Source organism: Miniopterus natalensis, chromosome 7 (assembly GCF_054644295.1).
Source record: "Miniopterus natalensis isolate mMinNat1 chromosome 7, mMinNat1.hap1, whole genome shotgun sequence".
NCBI classification, from domain to species: domain Eukaryota; kingdom Metazoa; phylum Chordata; class Mammalia; order Chiroptera; family Miniopteridae; genus Miniopterus; species Miniopterus natalensis.
Genome location: NC_142087.1, coordinates 13,037,690 through 13,053,844, shown reverse-complemented (window position 1 = coordinate 13,053,844; position 16,155 = coordinate 13,037,690). Strand labels below are relative to the sequence as shown.

The 16,155-nt window shown below is 44.8% G+C and overlaps 1 protein-coding gene and 1 long non-coding RNA gene across 4 annotated transcripts in view; one reads left to right on the top strand and one right to left on the bottom strand.

Annotated features, from left to right (window-relative positions):
• Nucleotides 1–1,389: 1,389 nt before the first annotated feature.
• LOC107527766 (uncharacterized) lies at nt 1,390–2,876 on the bottom strand. Its single transcript, XR_001602300.2, has 2 exons — nt 2,816–2,876; nt 1,390–2,236 (listed from the first exon to the last, which is right to left on the bottom strand). It is a non-coding gene; the product is annotated as an uncharacterized LOC107527766 (long non-coding RNA).
• Nucleotides 2,877–3,300: 424 nt separating this feature from the next.
• Nucleotides 3,301–16,155, top strand: part of RALY (RALY heterogeneous nuclear ribonucleoprotein) — a 124,554-nt gene continuing 111,699 nt past the window's right edge. For all 3 annotated transcript variants that reach the window (XR_015714806.1, XM_087818790.1, XM_016200662.2), the window contains exon 1: nt 3,301–3,469. The gene's annotated coding sequence lies outside the window, so the exon portion shown is untranslated. The remainder of the gene's footprint in view (nt 3,470–16,155) is intronic.

Here is a 16,155-nt window from a genome sequence, read left to right as displayed (position 1 = left end):
TTACTGTTAATCATTAGGTTTATATTTCTCTCAATAATAGATGGGGGGGCACAATAAAAAAATGTCAGTTATAAAAAATAAACCTATACTTTTTTTGTGCCTATGAGCTGTGGAGGGTAGATTTCAATCCTATCACAAATATAATCTCCACGAAGACAGGGCCTTTACCAGTTTTGATCATTGCTATATTTGTAGTTCACAGCACTATGCTGGGCACAGAAAGATGCTGAATAAATATTTGTTGCATGAATGTATGCTCCGTATTTTCCTACTAGTGGCCCTTTCCCTTCCCAGTTCCAAACCATTTAATTTCAATTAGTTTATGGTAGCTTCACTCAAAGCTGGGCAGGAGTGGTTATTTTCTCTTGGACAATTAAGTGCTTTAGTAGAGAGCCAGGGTGTGAGGGGCTGCTCTCTGTGCCCCACGCAAGCCCTGTTGGACTCATAGAGAATGGTGTGGCTGTCAGAACACTGGCTGCTAACTGAAGGGCTGCAAGCATCTCCTTAATTTAATGCCCTCTTAATTGGTATAATGGCTGGGTTGTCCCTCACTGCCACTTGACTTGTTGTTGTCTCCAAGGCTCATTATGATCAGGGATGAACAGTGCTCCTCCAACTCCTTATGTCCCCACAATCATGGAATGGAGCTGGATCCTAGGCTCAGCAATGCCCTTTTCTAGTTGGACGAACTTGGGTGAGTTGTGTTCCCTCTCTGAGCCTCAGATTCTTCATCTGGATGGTGCAGCAGCCTTGAGGATGTCTCTAGGCTTTTCTCTCTGCATAGCCCCTCCTCATGGTAAAAACGTATGTGACTCTTCAACTTGCAGGCCACATACCTCTTTACCCACAGGGATTCCCTTAATGATGTGGGTCTGGAGTCAGCCAGACCTGGGTCCAAATCCTGCATTCAAATTCATCACCTCTTCCTGGCTGTGTGGCTTCAGACAAGTCACTTAACAGTTGTGAGCTGCACTTTGTTCTAATTAAACACCCCCCCCCACACACACACACACACACATCCCCAGATGCCAGGCACTGTTCTAAGACTGCTGAGTTTGAATCATGGATTTGCTGCTTGTTAACTGTATGACGCTGGGCAAGTCACTTCTCTGATGTTCAGTTCCCTCATTCTGTTAAGTGGGAGTAATAACAGTATTTTCTTCCAGGGTTTCTGGAAGGAGTAAATGAATTAATATATGTGAAGCACTTGGAACTGTGCCAGGAACATAGCAGATGCCAATAAATGTTGGCTCTTATTATGGCTACTCATCTCATTGGAACTTTACAACCTACTCTGGGAGGAAGTCTGACTTTCCCCACTTCTAAATTGAGGGTACTAATACCCACAGCATAGGGTAGTTATGATTGTGACAATTAATATAGACAGAATAACAATAGCTAATATTTATTGAGTACTACAGTGAACCAGATATTATGCTGTATGAATCAGAAATATGCTTGACAGCAAGAAGCAAAAATCAAAAGTAACAGCGGCACAAATATATGGAACTTTATCTCACATAAGAAGCCTGGAAGAATCAGGCTTTCTTTCTGTTGCACCATTCTGATCAAGTCAATACAGTGTGTGTTCTCAAGATTTCAAGATGGCTGCTGTGCCTCTGTGCATCACATCTCTGTTCCAGGCAGAACACAAGGGTAAGTGCAAAAGGCTGACGAATGCCAGTAGAGCCTGTCTCTTTAAAAACTTTTTTGGTTAAGTAACTAACCAACTTCCACTTGCATATGATTGACCAGAACTCTGTCACCTGCTAGGGAGCCTAGGAAATCAAGCCAGCCTTCAAGGCAAGGGAGGCGGTGTGCAGGGAAAACCTCTTCCAGGAGGTGATATTTAGGCAGAGACCTGAGGCATAAGGAACCAGAAGTTAGAAGAGGTGGGGGAGGAACGACGCTGGCGTTGGTCTTAGTGTCACCATCTCTTTAATACGGTTTATTTTCCTTTCGAAGCGAGACACGGAGGTCAACAAAAAACACAAGTGGAGCTATAACTGCTGTTGTGGCAGAGCCAAGGTTCAATTCAAGCTTTGCCAGGCTCTCGGGAATCGGGACTCTTTGGCAGGTTCTGGTGGAAGCCAGGTGAAAATCCATTCACGATATCACACGTTGGACGACGCATGGAGAACTTGGAAAATTCCCAGCCTTCAGGGAAGTCTATAGCTGAGGACTGAAGGGCAACAGTCCTCGTGTGCTCTTGAAAGACGCCTCTGTGTCGTGGAGGCTGGAAGTGGAGGTGAGGGTTTCCGACAGGAGAAATATCCAGGACGGAGGACCACCACCCAGATCAAGTTATAAAACATTTCCTGCACCCCAGAAGGCTAAAGGTACTTGATTTAACCTATATTTGGGGGTGGGGGCGGCACCTCCTCCCATACGCACCCTCTCGGCGGCCTCTCCGCCCAATCCCAGCCTAGGCAGCGAGGAGCGAACCTTTCGAAGGCTAAGCACCTGGTTCCTCGAAAGTCAAACAACTTCGCGCTCCTCGGTACCGGGTCTCTCCCGCCTCCCCAGGGCACCGCCCGCCGCGGATTAGTTTGGGCCCCCCCTCCAGGCCCCGCCCACCCAGCGCCGCCCCCGCGATCCTCCTCTGAGTTACGCCTCCTTACGGCGCCTCCCCTGAGCGGCCACTTTGGGGCCCCTGGCTCCCTTTCGGGCTCGCCTCGGGTCTCGCTTCAACCTTTCCTCCTTTCTGGGCTTCCTTTTAGCCCAGCCTCACCCGAGCTTCCCTCCACCTTTGCCTCTCCCTCTGGGCACGGCCTCCTTTTATCTCCACCCACAGCCCCTTCTTTCACACACTGACCTGGCCCCCAGCTCTGCGAGGCCTCCACCGTCATCCATACTTGCCTCGTGCGCTCCCTCCTGGCACCGTCACCCTCTCGGTCCCCGCCCACCTCCGGCTCCACACTGGCTAGCGAGCCTCTCCTCCCGCCCTCAGCCCCTCCTCCCTGTTGGGCCCGCCCCGGCCCCTCCTTCCTCCTCTCCCAGCCTGGGAGGACCTTTCCAAAGCTGAGTTGGGGCGGTGGCGAGAGCTCGAGCGCCGGGGAAGCCGGGCTGTGTCAGGGCGGGGCTGCGGGCTCCGGGAGTTGGTGTCACCTTGTCCTTCCCCCGAGACAGAGGAGGAGGGGAGGGAGAGCCGGGGGCCAGGGCTGGAGCGGCTGGCGGGGCCGAGTCGAGGGAGGCCGCTCCTGGCTCCCCCACCCCCGCGCGCCTAGGTGGTACCGGCCGGGGGAAGGACTCGCGGCTGCGGGGCCCGCGCCGCTGTCAGTGCGGCTGGGCGCGCGAGTGGTGCGGGCGCTGGGCGGGCAGGTCTGAGGGAAGCGGCGGGGGCGCCTCCCGCGCGAGTGCTCAGCTCCTCACGCCGCGGCCGGGCCCGCCTTCTTCCTCCCCACCGCCCCCGAGTGCGGCGGCACCGCCTTCTTCCGCGCCTCGCGGCTGCCTCCAGACCTCGGCACGGGTGAGTGGGAGCTGAGGGCGTCTCCTCAGGGGTGTCCGGGGCGGGTGTTCCTTGTTCCTTTTCGGTCGCCCACTTCTTCGCGCGGGCCGCTGCCTATATTTAGAAACTATTTTTTCTGCCGTTCTGGGAGTCCCGTGAGCCAGAGTAACTCCTTGTCCCTGCCCCAGAACCTACCCCAACCCGGGCCCGCCGCCCTGGGTCGCCGGCCCGGCCCATCCACGCCCGCTCCGGGCCGCCCTGGCGTTCCCCGGCCGCTTCCTTCCCGCGGGCCCGGCCTGGGTCGGGAGTTGGCGAGGTGGGCCGGCGCCCGCTAGGAAGTTGGAGTCTTTTGTGCTCGCGCCCCGCCCCGCAAGGGGAGGAGGGGGAATTGGAGGCCGCGCGGGGGAGGCCCCCGGCGGGCCCGGCCCGGCCCCGGGCTTCTTTAGGCGTTCGCTCCCGGGCTGGGTCTGCGGGCTCCCGCAGGCACGCACAACTGGTCCTGCCTCCGTCCCCACAAGCCTGGGCGCCTTCTCGGCCCCCACTTATGCGGGTCCTGGGCTCGTTGCACACCTTGTTCCTCGAGAGGATCAACCACCGGTCCTAAAGCCGGGTCTGTGATCCGCACCTAACGCCGCCCCCTTCGCAGGCGAGCCTCAGTTTGCCCCTCCGAGAAATGGAGGAAAGATAGAAAGTCGCCTCGAAGGGTGTTTGTAGGCTCCGGGAGGGAAACTAGTATGTGAGAGAAATGTTTAATACCAACAGGTAATATTTAATGGACTTGACTCAGGAACTTCACAAGTCTTATTTAATGCTCATGGCGGCCTTCTGGGGTTATCCCCAATACACACGCAGAAATCAAGGCGTAGAGAGGTTAAATAATTTGCTTCAAAACAGTTAATAGCCACGTAAGTGTAAAGCCGTGGTGCTAGTACCTGTTGTTTATTAGTGTGAGCCTCTGCAATCTCTTTGTGCAGAGGGGATTTGACTTAACCTTTGGGTCACGCCCTTAAACACATAACTCCGTTCTCCCTGGATCCTGGGCCAGTGTCCACTATGCTATGGATGGAACCCCATTTTGGGGCTACTGAAAGTCCAAGGGAAATGGAAGTGGCTATGAAATTTTTCCCTAGTAGTGCCCATTAGAAGTTGATGGATGCGGAAGACTTCAGATTTGAAGCACACTGAAGTTCCATGGGTTTTTGGCTCAAGGAAAGCTTAAGTCATTATGAACAGTGAGGTCCATCCTTTATTTATGGCATGTTCATCCCCCCAAACCTTGCATGTTCTCTGTGGCGTGTAGATGTATAGCTCCTGGGGGGCCAGGAAGTGGCTAAAGTCAACTACTTCAGCTCCCTGCCTTCAAATAGGGTTTTGTTTCTTCTATTTTCAGATAAGCCCCAGAGGGGTAAAAGTGAACTAAAATTAACTTTGGCAAGTGTTCCAGTTTTTCAATGTGTTTGATCCTGGTGTTGGGAGTGTCTAAAAATCAGGTGGGGCAGTTCCTAGGCCAGGTCTTGAGGAGTCTCTTGATGTTTGCATTAGTTCTTTGGAGCCTGGAGGTTTGCTGTGCTCACCCTTTCCAATATTCTGGATTTAGGAGTTGTGGTGTGTAGGAGCTGGAAGGGGTCTTATAGATCATCTGGTACAACTTTTTAACCTGTTCCCCCTCCCTTTTAACTGAACTTCGGAAAGGGAAAGTAAATCTAAATTCACAGACTGCCTTAGTGACAGAATTAGAACTAAAATTCCCAATCTTCTGCTTTTCAGTCCAGTAATATTTTTATTTCTACCATACCTTGCTACCTTTTGAAAGGGCACTACATTACTTAGGCAGGCCTTAAGACCAGGAATCCTGAGTACATTGAAATCGCAAAGTTTAGTCCCAGCTGCTCCACACCCAGGGTAAGCATTAGAAGGAGACCAGGTTTTGTGCACTGATAGGGTAGTTCCCGTAAGCCACTACTTTTATTGTCTAGTACTTTATAGCACTCTTCTGTAACTATTGTCTGATTTCATTTCTAATCCAGTCCTATGAGGGAGTTAAGAATTTTTACAGCTATCATTGAGAATTGAGAACAGAGCAAGGTAAGGGCACACTGCCTTACTTAGATCACTGAATTAATAAGTGGTGAGGACAGGACAGACACCTCTCCTAGGCAGAGGATTTGATGTAAAATCATCTGAGCCTCTCATTGTGGCTCTTTGAGCCTCAATTTCCTTATCCATGAACTTTCACATGGCTGCGTAGGGACTATGAAAAATGGCTGGGAAAGTGCATTGTAGTAGTTGTGAGTTAGTAGGAATAGTAGCTAATATTTATTAAGTTATTACCATGTCCCAGTCACTGGACTAAGGACATTCTGTGAGTATCTCATTTAGTTCTTAGAGGAACTGTGTGAGTTAGGTGTTATTATCCCTGTTTTACAGAAGAAGAAACAGACTTAGAGAGGTTACATGACTTTCTCAGGATCATGTACTTGGTAAGTGCAAACAATAACTTTAAAGCTGGTGTACTTTATTTTCTGAAAATATACATAAGATAAAATTTACCATTTTAACCACTTAAATGTACAGTTCTGTGGCATTAAGTACGTTTACATTGTGGTGCAACCAGCACCACCATCCATCTAGAATTTTTTTGTCTTCCCCAATTGAAACTGTACTCATCAAACACTAACTCCCTATTCCCCTCTCCCCCCAGCTCCTGGCAGCCACCATTCTGTTTTCTGTTTAGGAATTTGACTGCTCTAGGTACCTCGTATAAGTAGAATCTTTGTCCCTTTTGACTGGCAAAGCTGGTCCTCTTAGTGCTTCCCTTAACCTCAGGGTGCTCTGTAAATGCACAATGATCATTAGTCCGAATGTGAGTAGGTATGGCGCGCAGCCCCAGAGCAGGAGCCTGGGCCTGGTTGCAACCCTGGTTGAGCTTCCTCCTGCTTTTCCTCCCACTCTGTGCATTGAAGTTCATTATCACTGAAGCGTTTTTGAGATTTCTACTCGCCCCTTCTTTATCTTCCAAAGAGACCTCCTACCCTTGAAATAGAACAAGAGGGCTCTGCCCTTGCTTTGTTTGCACCTGCCTTTCTGGCTATCCAAGGTTTGGGCATATGGATAGGGCTGCAGTGACCAGGAATAGCAGTGTTATGACAGCAGTTGGGATCAGAACTACTCAGGACAATTAAATGGATTACCTTTATGAAATGTTCCCTCTTTGTGCTCTCTTTCCATAAAGGCACACAAGAGGAATTAGCTTTTGGTGGTTTCTAGAGGGTGTTTATGGATCTTCATTGCATGGTTAAGATGGAGTTAAATGCCATATTTAGCCTCCTGAAATTCCTTGTTTCTGTGTCTATGTGTTTGTGGTGGGATGTGGTGTTTATGTTTGTGGAGGGTAGTTGGAATTTTGTCCTGATACCAGCGGGGGCGGGGGGTTGTGTGAGGTGTTTTAGAGGTGGGTAAAAGGGCATCAAACAGATCTAAGCATATTGCGCTTTCCTTAAAAAATCTAATGGCCCAACATTTCCTCCCTATTAAAGTCCAAGCCCCTAAGTGGGATAATGAGGTCAGAGTGAGCTGAATTGTTTATTGGATAGCATTTTGGAATTCAGGAACTTTAAAGTCATGTTCGCCAGCCAGCCACCTGGCCAACATTTGGATTGGCTATCTGTTGAGATTCTTTTTTATTGGGCGCATCTCGTTATTGGAAAGTTTTCTATTTACTGAACAATTATTAAGCATGCCACACATGGTACTTAAGCTTGGGGATTTGGGTATATACAGCCTGGTGGGGAATACAGGCAAGGAAACAGGCAGTATGAAAAGTATTTTAACAGGGACAAGCACCATGAAAGCACAGAGGAATGGTAGCTAACTCAGCCTTGGAGGGTCAGGGAAGGCTTTCTCAGAGAAGTTGGCTAAGCCTAGACCTCAGGAAAAGAGATGGGGAGTCAAGGAGGAGACATAAGACTGTTCTAGACAGAAGGAATAGCAAGTCTAGAGATGGTAGTGGTAATAGGTGAGACTTTTTGCCCCTTTATATATGTACCAGGTACTATTCTAAGCATTTAACATGTGTTAACTCATTTCTTCTCATTACCTTGAGAGGTACAGTATCTACTATTATTATTCCCATTTTGTAGGTAAAGAAATAGACCTACAAATAAGTTTCTCAAGATTCCTGGGTGAAGCATAAGGCGTGAAATGGTGATTGTGGCAAGAGATGAAACTGGCAAGATAGGGAGAACAGAGGCCAAGTTATGAAAGGGTCTTGTAGCCTGGGTTGAGGAGTTTGGACTGTATTTCAAGGTGAGGGGGCCATGGTCCTTAGTGCATTTTAGAAAGATAACTCTGGTTACCTATTTGGGAGTGAATTTGCGGGCTAAAGCACCGTAGGCAAAGAGACCAGTTAGGAGTAATAGCAAGTTAGAGACCAGTTGCAGTAATAGCAAGCAAGAGGTGATGGTGTTTCAAATGAAGAGAGTGTGTGTGTGTGTGTGTGTGTGTGTGTGTGTGTGTGTGTGTGTGTGTGTTGGGGGTTGTAGGAAGAAAATGGAATTGAGTGATGAGAATCAAAGATTGTTGGTGTGGAGAGTAAGGAAGAAATCAAGGATGGCTTCTAGATTTCTACTTGGTGCAGTAATATACATGGGAATGCTATTTATTGAGGTGAGGACATAGGAGAAGGAGCATGTAAGGGGGAGGTTTCTCATGCAGGTTCTTTTTACTGCTACCCTAGTTCTTCATGGGGAGGCCAGGGAGAGCACGAGTGAGGGAGAGTATGGCATAGCAAATCTACTCCTGGATAAACTATCCCTTGATAAACTGGATGATGTAAACACTAGTTTTGAAAGAATGGAAATATTAGATCCTAGACATCCAGGCCCTGCACAGCTCTGAAGACTGCTTATGTTAAGCCAAGGAAACCTTATGTTTTCTCCAGTTTCCTTTGGCACTGTTCTCCATGTACTAGTGTGTTCCTCTCTAAGTCAACTCTGTTTACTCTCTGCTAAGCACTGGGAAGACAAAGATGAGTAAAACATGGCTTGAGGAGCTCACATTCACAAGGGCAGCAGGTTTCAGTAGCTTAGATTACAGTGGTGGTAGGAGAGAGTGGGGAGGGCAGGGCATGATGGGACAGGATGGGGAGGGACCAGGAGGGATTTTATTAGGGACAGGAGTCAGGAGATACTGCTCTGTGATTCAGTCTTTTTGTCAGGTGGCAAAGATTCAGGCTTATTCATCTGAATAATGATAGAAAATAATGACTAAGAAGACTCCAAGGGTCCCTTCTAGCAATAACATTTTATGATTCTAGATGATGATTTAGACAAAATATCTCTTGAGGAGGTAATTTTTCCCCCTCTATCTACCCCCCCTCCCTTTCTCTTCTCTTTTTCCCTCCCTTTTTTCCTTTTTTCTTAGGCTATGATAGGGGAGTAGGGGTGAAGATAGGAGGGTTTTCACATGAGTGTCTAAAACCTAGTTTTATTCAATTTTAGATTTATGTATAAAATGACCAACTGGAGGGGAGAAGATGACAGCAGTAATGTTAGCCCGCTGTACTACAACTGCCCCCTAGGTACTGTAAGGAAAGTTTCAGATCTGTAATGGGGTATATAGCTCAGGACTAGAGAGAAGGGAGCAGTGAGATAAATTGTGAGCCTAGTCATGAGCCCGAGGGTCATTTGATCTGGTCCCTGCTATTAACTCAGTGTGTGGGCTTGGCAAAGCCCCTATTCTTCTTTGCCCTGTTTCCTCATAAAATAATCTGGGAGGTCCTGAAATTCTGTAACAGCCCAAAAGGTGGGGGCTAGGGGCAGAAAAGGATTGGAGGTTTCTCTCTAGTCACTTTTACCTCCTCACTTAAGTGAGTAATAGTCAGGCATCTGCCAAGTGTCATTGTTAGTTATCTTTTCTGACTGTTTCTACAGCCCTTCCTTTTTCTTCTGAGTTTTAGTGTCTTTCTGTAACTTCATAATGGCCTTCTTGTGAATAAATGTGCTGTACCTCCTGGGAGGTGGAAAGGAAGGATGGGATGTTATCCCTAAGTTCTAGTCTACATCCCCAAAGAGCCATTTAAGCTGTCCTCTGCCCCCTGTTCTCTATGCTGGGATAAGGGTGGAGAGTTTGTGGTTGAATACTCAGATTTCCTGAGGCTCAGACACATGTATTTGGAGTGCTTCACTAAGGTGCAAATCTGGCCATTCTCCCAATACGCCCAGTGCAGTTCCACTGGGGGAAATAGCATTCAGTGGGCTTTAGATGCTTGCCAAACTCACATTAATTGTAATTGCCTAATACTCTCTGGGATTTCAGTCTTCCTGTCTGTAAAACAAGGGGGTTGGACTAGATAATCTTGAATGATATTTTTACCTCTTAACAGTCTGAATTTTTTTTTTTAGGAATTCATCACTGGAAGGAGAAAGGGCTTTGCTAGAGCATTGAGAATGCCAGAGGGTTAAATTCTGGGATCACAGATACCTTTCAGTATACCAGCAGAAGGGTATTGCTTTTTACAATGGACAGATTGCTGAAAAATTGCTTGCGAGATGACTTTATCAAATTGTCTGCTGAGTTCCATTATAAACTTGGAGCTGTTTTCCCATGGGATGAACTTGGAATCTAAGACTGTAAAAAAATTACATTTACATATGTAGCAAACTGTTTAAAATCATATAATAAAGGGAAAGTAAAAAACACTATAAGGATTTCCAAACAGTACTAGGACTGGAAAAACACTAGACCAGAAATTTGCATTTCCTTAGAATTTTAGCTTTATGAGGTAGATACCTCTAACTGAGGTTACCTGGCCCTTGACATGCCATCTGTAGAGACTGAATACTAGTTCTGTTTGTTAAGGTAAGAATCATTGCTTTATTCTAACTAAGTATTCTCTTTTAAAAGGCTGGTTTAGAAACTTAATGTTACTGGCTAGGTTTCCTTCATTCCAGAGGCATTTATCTGGCATTTAGCTGTCTTCTGTTTATTTGTTTTATTAATAAGAATTTTACTAAGCCTAGTTAAAGGTACTGTTTGCATGGTGTCTGTTGATAGCTCATTGTTTCTCTAGGTCTGGATTTCCTTTCTGGAAGGTACGATCATGCTGCACTGAGAAATCAAACGTTCCCTGCTTTCATAGACCATTTTAAAGCTTTGGGACTTTGTTCTTGCACATAGCTGTAAGCTGGCACTGAGGAACGGTACTGTCAATACAATAATGATAGCTGTGCCTTAATCAGTTGAACAGAAGAATATCTGTTCTTCAGACCTTAAAGACTCACCCTAAATTGATTTCACATCAGTTAAAATCAGTTCTTACTAAAATTAGGGTTTTAGGTAGAGTTACCATGCTAAGTAGGTTGCTTAGCTATTATGATTATGCTTTGAAAGTCCAACTGCTTTCCATTCCTAAGCTCAACCATTCATTCCAGGAATTTGTAGCACCTACTATGTGTTCTCCTTAGAACATAAAAACTAAGCAAGACATGATTGCTGCCCACAAATTCTTTTCAGTTGTAAGAGGGAGACAGATGAATACAAGACAACCTAGCTGCTGCTTTACCCGGCTGCCCTGGCCCAGATATTTGGGTTGAGAGTGCAGACTGGAAATAGCAGAATTGATCGATATATTACTAGGCAAGAAGACCTGTTTGAATATCTGACTTCAGCATTTAGATTTACTTTTGGCTTTCCCTCCCTCTCTCCCTTCGGCCTGTTACCTAGATATTTATCCTGTATTGCTGTGTCCAACACCCAGTGTGTAAAATCAAGAATGTTAGGTTAGGGGACAACATTCAGGTCCCCTTTAGGTTTGGATGTTCAAACATTTGCTTAGTGCTTTCACTCTTCTCACATCAGTTCTCTGGCTGAATTATAAAAAGATTTGATGTTGTCTAGCTTCTTATTTAGGAATGAAGAAAACTAAATTTTATTTTGAATCATTTTAAGTTTTATTATACTCAGTTTTGAAATAAAATAGCTCTCTATTTTGCTTGCAAGTGGAATTATATGAGGTTTGGTTTCTGGCATTCGATCAATTTGTGACATTAATTGCGATTAAATTGTGATTCTTGAAGCCCATTGCCATTGTCTCTGCCAGCCTTCTTTGAATACTTTGCAACACGAGCCCTAGGAAATTGAGGGAATGTTGAGCTTACCCTGATCTTGAAAGGGTCTTCCTCTTCTCTCGCCTCTACCCTCAAAAAGAAATGTTCATTTGGGATGCTGTGTTGTGTTCATGCTTTCTTCCAACAATTTAGCATTGCCTGTGGGGTCTAGAAAAAAGGAAATATGCCTGTTTGTACTCAGAGGTTGGAGACAATATTGAAATTAATTGGCCAAACTGTATGGAGCCCACTGAGTGCCTTCCTTTGTGCTGTGAGGGCTATAAATGTCTAAAGCATACTCTTGCCTTCAGGGAACCTATGGACTTCTTTGAGGAGATTAGATAACTATGAAGGTATGGCTAATACTAAGGCATTTGGTGTAGAGAGCTTGGTTCTGAAGCCTAAGGTCTATTCTTGTTCCTTGGAACTAATTTTGCTAGGTAAACTGGATTTGCCCATCTATAAAATGGGGTTAATACACTATATCTTGCCTTCTTCACAATGTTATTGTGAGAAGCAAGTTTATAAGGTTACTAAAACTATATTATAAAATCAGATGACATAATTTATATGTGACGAATCCATGAGTCATTTGTCAAAGGTAATAGGTAAAAGGCAGAGTTTTCAATAGAAGGGGAGCCCTCTGGGTTGGAGTGATTGTGAAGAGTGGTCTGAACCTGTCTCTGGGACTAGAAGAAAGAATGATGAAAGCGTTTAGACAGGGCAATGTTGGAGCAAAAGACTGTAGGCAAACTGTTTAGGAGGAACAGTAAGTGAGTGTTCTCTGACTTCATACTCAAGTCATAGGGTAGGTGTATGTTCAGCTTTAGTTGTTACTGTCAGTTTGCAAAGGCGTACCAGATCACACTCTCATCAGCTGTACATAAGAGAATTCCTGTTGCTCCATATTCCCGTCAACGCTTAGCATTGTTCATCTTTTTTCACTTTAAGCCATTTTGGTTGGTGTAGTTATAAAAGTGATTTTAAATACCATAATATGAATTCTCAGGTAGCAGTACCATAAAGGGGTAAAGTGATTGGGAAGTTCAGAAGAGGGAGGGATTGCTTAATTTGTTGGGTTGTGGTGCCCATGGAACATTTATGGAGGAGTATTTGAGCTGGGAATTGTAGGATAAGCATACTGACTGTATATTATCCAGGTCATCGAATTTCTAATATTCTGCCTGGTCTTGTGCTTATAAATTATGAAACACCAATATTTCTGTGTCTGGACTATATCTTCCAGACTACCCAAAGCAACACCCAAGGATCTTTTCTTAGTTGTTGCTCTTCTCTCCTACCTCCCCTTTTCCCCCAGAAAGTATATTCACATGAGATTTAAATAGCAGAGGTGGAGAGAGGACATTCTATGCAATGGGAACAACTTGAGCAGAAACACAGATGAGTGGCTAGATGACTTATTCCTGCTAATGAGCAGAGGGGGAGAATGTGACCCATACTTTAGGGGTAGCTGATGCATAGCTTCTTGGAGCAGGTGGAAAAGGTCATACTGTTCCCAAGCCAATTTGTATTTAAACTGGATAGAATTTGAGAATAAGTTTGCCTATAATTATGTCATTTCAGGGAAGAAATTAATCCAGCAAACAGTCATACTTGCAGTGTGTCGAAAGGGAGTTTGTCTTCTCTTAAAATGGAAGGGGAGGGAGGGGAATACCAAGACCTAAAGAGCTTAGTTTTTCAGAGCCCATCTATTACTTGTATATTTGCTCAGGGAAAAATTGCCATTTCTTTGTCAGCTTTTATCCTGCCGGGTGGACTCTAGCAGGGTGTTTATTTTCTGTAGTTTTACCAAATCACTTTGAAGGCTGGCATGAATATTGATCATGTCTCAGAGCCTTACTTCTTTGTTCTGTCAGCAAATATTAGAAAATGTACCTTAAATTACCTGGTTAGGGGAAATAAGGTGGCCATGCCTGCTCCCAGAGAGTGGCACTTTCATGTTAAACATTAGTTGGCTCCTGATCCTATGTCAGGTTCTGGGGTATTTGTCAGGAGAGACGGGGTGGGGGTGGGGTAGGTGTTAGAGCTGCCATTCACCAGAGGGTATCTAGGCCTTCTGTTGAGGACACTAGTCGAGCACTTAATTAAAATTCTGACCTAGGTTCTGGACTTAACTCTGTCGTTCATATTAATAATAACTATTGTGAATTGGGTACCTACTGTGTCAAGATACCATAGTTAGTATCTTGTGTTCATACCAACAGAGGTGATACATACTGAAGGTTACTATGTTTTAAGCCCTCTTTGTGTCTCTGTATAGAAATCTTTATGTATAAATATTACTAAGATTTGTATATAAAATTCTAATATGTTTCTACATTATATATAAATATTACATAGAAATATATTACATCTATAAATTTATATATAAAACTTTTATATATTATATAAATCTTTGTATTAAAAAATCATATTCTCACCTCAACCCTACTCACTGCAGCCAGGCACCTCTTCCTAAAAACCGTTTTTGTTGTGTTCTCCCTGCTCATAAATCTAGCTTGAGGACCTGGTAAATAAAAAACAAAGTTTTTCCAGCAATAAACCTTTTCTCCTTGAATTCAGTTACTATTTCAAGGGCAGTAAGCCTTCTGTTTGGCAAAGGTGTTACTGCTTTTATGGAAACGCTGAGGGAATCTGGAAATGATAGAATAATGATGAAGTGAAGCATGGCGAATGCCATCTTGATTCAGGGGAGAACATAAGTTTAGTATTGTACTGTTTACTCCCAAAGACATCTGACTGTAATGGGGCAAATTATGCTCTTTTGTAAAGAAAAGGAACTTTTAGTTGTGTAATCCAGGGAGAAGAGTTTTAATGGTATCCCTTTAGAGGGAAACCAGGCTGCTGGACCTTTATCTCACTGGCTAGCCAAGCCATTAAAATGAATGTGGTATATAGGAGTAAAGTCAAGCAGAGCAGTGTTTTGGATCTATAGTAATTTGGGTGACAAACAGGCAGCACTGGGGTCTAGGCTGACATATAGCTACTATAGGTAGTAAAGTCAAAAGTCAAGAGAAGTAACGTTCAGGCATTTGTACCCCTAGAGTGCTTTGCATATAATAGATGCCTAATACCTTTTTTACATATTTCTTTAAAAAAATATTTTGACAATGGATCAAGCCAAAGAAGACTGTGGAATCATGGTTTCTAAAGCTCAGGATCCAAGTGGTATAGGACCCTGGATGGCTCCTTGGAAAAGCAGTTCCTCTGACAAAAGTTAAGAGTCCTTAGGGGACTTCTAAATCCTCTCAGTTCCAGATCTTTTCAAAAGGTCTTACCCTCTAGGTCAGAGGTTGCAAACTGACAGCCCCTTGGGTTGTGCCTGGCCTGCATACCTATTTTGTTTGGCATGCAGTGTTTTTGAGTTGGACCCCAGCCTGGGGAGATTGGTGCTGCCATTCCGTGGAGATGCTGTGTATGATGAGATCAAAGGCCTTGGCATGTGGGCTATGAAGGGAGACTGATTTCTCTTGAAGAGAGTGGAGGATTTTTGAGGAAGTAGCAGCACTGGCCTGTCCATTTTAAAGAGGCTTGTAGCTTGGCTTTTTTTTTTTTTTTTGGACTCTGGGGCACATGGCTCTGATCTTTGGGGAGCCTTTGGAGCACCAGCCCAATTTGGCAAAATTCTTGGAGAATCATGTCTTTCATTTCTCTCCTTTATTCCACATGCTACTTCCTCATTGGCTGGTTCTTTTAGGCAGAGCATATTTGATCTCAAGTTTGCCAAAGTTCACACCATTTCCTGTTGCCTCTTTGGTACCCTAGCCCAGTGCCGGTTGCCGTTTATCATCAGACTAGCACTTTTTTCTTTAAAACACTTCGTCACTTGTTACTACGTTTTTCTACCTGCTTGGTCAGGGCAGGGTGAGGGGGCCTCTAAATAGAAGATGTAAATGTAAATGCTAACATCGAAGGAACTTTACCCAGTTACAGTGCTCTTAGTCTCCTGGGACTAGACAAATTATCTTCATTTTACTGTGAACTTTTGGTGCCCCTGTTGGCTAGGAAGTCTGTCTTTCTGTCTTGGCTTGTTTTAGAACTTCACAAGGACAGCAAACTAGTCAAGGCTCAGTGAACCTTTTTTTTTTTTTTTTTTGCATCCTCTAACACCCACAAGCTGGGGAAAAGTGGGTCTGGTGCCTCATGAAAGAAACCATGACATACGATACAGATCAAAACTGTTTTACTTAGGAGTCTGTGCCTGGTCTTTTTTTAACCCCGCCTAGCTCAAATGAGCAGCAGCTCCTGCGTGTTGAAAGTAGGTGACTTTCTGATTGACTCTTTTTTGCTGCCTGTTCCCTTTGGCTTTTTGTAATTACTGTAATATTGTCATCCAGTATGTGGAGCACCATGGTAATTTCCATGACAACTGATCATGATTTCCCAGATAAAGGGAGGAAGCTAATAAGTGTTAGGAACTCAAAAAACAGTATTGGGCTAAGTCCTTGTGATGCTAGTAGAATTTTGAGCTGGGAAGGACTTTTTAGGAGCAACTGCCTAATTAAACCTTTTCCTTTTGCAGACAAGGAAACAGGTTCAGAGAGGTTAAATACCTTGCCTAAGGGGTCACTGTGTTGCGGA